The sequence below is a fragment of the Suricata suricatta genome, chromosome 4 (assembly GCF_006229205.1).
Source record: "Suricata suricatta isolate VVHF042 chromosome 4, meerkat_22Aug2017_6uvM2_HiC, whole genome shotgun sequence".
Classification (NCBI taxonomy): Eukaryota; Metazoa; Chordata; class Mammalia; order Carnivora; family Herpestidae; genus Suricata; species Suricata suricatta.
Window position 1 is genome coordinate 159460431 of NC_043703.1, and position 2869 is coordinate 159463299.

The window sequence follows — 2869 nt, forward strand, 5'->3', positions numbered from 1 at the left end:
GTGTCCCAGCACCTCCCAATTTGTGCCCAGAGGGAGTGTGGCTCAGGCGGCAGGGCCACTACCAGCAGAGTGAGGGGATGGAAAGGCATTCTGAATTTGACACATTTTTCATTTTAGAACTTGCTACCCTGACTTGTGGAGTAGAAATTAGAACCACGCCAGTATCTGGATGTTCTCAACACTTAGAAAATTCTAGAGGTGACAGGCAGCACGTCTTAACCTCGTAAGGTGCATATTCCTTAATTGGGCACATCGGGACCACAGAGAGCGCTGCTGAGACAGAGCGAAGGTGTTTATCTTGTCTTTATTTGTGAAACACTTTGCAGAAAATTTCTTTCTCTCAACTCAGATGTAAAGCCTCAGCCCCAGGAGTTTTAAAAGAGGGGCATGACTGTTGTACCCCAACTGTCAGTCCCCCTGAGAGGTGACTGTTTGGTGCAGGGTTAACTCATCTTACTCAAATAGCCAACTTGCCAGTGGGGCGAGTGCCCAGCCCCCACCTTAGTCTCCCCCATTCCCCGGACGAGCTCTTGGAGGCCAGTGTGCGCTGGAGTTGCGTGGCCTCCTTCTGCTCCCAGAAACAAGTGGTCTTCTAAGTACCAAGTGCCCGGCTCACTTGGTCCCCAGGACTCCCACAGGGTAGGCGGCCCGGCCGTTGACACGTCTGGGATGTGGGACCGAGCCTTGCAAAGCACCGACCAGGCTCACTGCTCCTGATGCAGAGAAGGCACTGATTCAGAGCAGTCAGTCCCTGGCCCTCTTCCTCCAGAGAAACGGATGACCAGGTTTAAAGTCCTCTGACCTTCTCTCTGCCGTAGGAGCTCACACTCTGAGATCCCTGTGAGGGGGCTGATTTTGAGTCAATCTTAAAAATTTTATTTTATTTTCTCAAATATGTATTTATTTTTCAGAGAGAGAGAAAGAGAGCAGGGGAGGGGCAGAGAGGGAGGGGGACAGAAAATCCGAAGCAGGCTCTATGCAAACAGCAGTGAGCCTGATGTGGGCCTTGAACCCACAAACAGTGAGATCTGACCTGAGCCAGTCAGACGCTTAACTGACTGAGCCACCGAGGTGCTCCCCATTTTGTTTTAAGTTTATTTATTTTGAGAGAGAGAGAGAGAGAGAGAAAGAGAGAGAGAGAGAGAGAGAGAGAGAGAGAGAGAGAGAGAGAGAGAGGGAGTGTGCCAGTAGGGGAGGGGCAGAGAGAGGGAGAGAGAACCCCAAGCAGGCTCTGAACTGCCAGTACAGAGCCTGACTCGGGGCTTGAACCCACTAACCATAAGATCATGACCTGAGCCAAAGTCAAGAGTCGGGCGCCCAACTGACTCAGCCCCCAGGCGCCCCGTCATCTGAAACATTTGCACTCTGGCTGTTGGCTCGGTGCTCCCCCCACCCCAGCTCCTAATGGCTGAGGCCCTTTGGGGCTCCCAGGCCAGCAGCTCGCCCTGGCCAGCCAGCTCCCAGGTCCCCCCTGTCATGGCTGACAGTGTCTGCACATTCTGCGTGATGTGGGCGAGGGTGTGGAGGTCCAGTTCTCCAAGCACGCCTGAATGAGTGCTCAGTGAGTTCACTGTCACAGAACGAGCGCAGGAAAACCGTGGGCAGATTCAGTCCTTTGTCACCGGACACAGTTGTTATCAAGGCAGGGGGCGGGGGGAGGCCCACTGCGCCCTGGACGCTGAGGAACACGCTGGAAGCTCGGCCCTGTGACTCTCGGACCTTGGACCTCGGGGCCTGGTCGGCTGCCTGGTCTCCGATGTCCTTCCAGGGAGGCCTGCGCTTTTCCGCCCTGCTCTGCCGGTGGTGCTCCCCCACGGGGGACAAGGTCCTCCTGGACTCAGCAGGGCACCAGGGCCGGGTGGGCCTCTGCCCCTGCCTTCAGTACCCCCGGCCGGTCTGCTGACTCTCGTCAGGGTTTCAATCCTGGTTTGGGAACTTATTAGCTGTGTAACTGTGAGCAAGTGTCTTACCCTGTCTGAGTCTCGATGCTCTGGTCTGGCGGATTGGTGTGCTGTCCTGGCTTCAGAAGGCTCTCGAGAGGGGGCTGGGCATGTGAGCCAGGGCCCGGCATTTGCAGGTGCTGGAAGAATGTCACTTCTTCGTCACTCTCTGGCTTTCTTTCTTTAAAGACATTTTTTATATAGTTTATTTTTTTAATGTTTTTTATTTATTTTTGAGAGAGAGATAGCATGAGCAGGGGAGGGTCAGAGAGAGAGGGAGACACAGAATCCGAAGCAGGCTCCAGGCTCCGAGCTAGCTGTCAGCACAGAGCCCGACGCGGGGCTCGAACCCACAAACCGTGAGATATGACCTGAGCCAAAGCTGGATGCTTAACCGACTGAGCCACCCAGGTGCCCCTATAGTTTATTTTTGAGACAGACAGACACAGAGCACAAGTGGGGGCAGGGCAGAAAGAGAGGGAAACACAATCTAAAACAGGCTCCAGTCTCTGAGGTGTCAGTATAGAACCTGATGTGGGGCTCGAGCCCAGGGACCACGAGATCATGACCTGAGCCAAAGTCAGACACTTAACCGAGCCACCCAGGTGCCCCACTCGTGCGTTTTCTTTAAATCTTGGTATCTCCTCACCCCCTTTTCCTGCTTCTGTTGACCTGCTTCTATGGTCCCGGGCCATTCTCCTGCTCCTGCTCTTGGTGAGGCACCTCTGCGGGTGCCCCCACTCGCCCCTCTATGGTCCCAGCCCAGAGGTGGGGCTCAGAGGCCTCAGGGACTTCCCCCGAGGGACAGCCTCCAGCCTAGGGGGAACAGGAGAGGTCTCTGGGTCCTGGATCTGCTTGGAGCACACGCTGGCCAAGGCAGACGGGCTCTGACATCCGAGGCCTTTACTTTTGTGAAAAAGTAAAGGGAC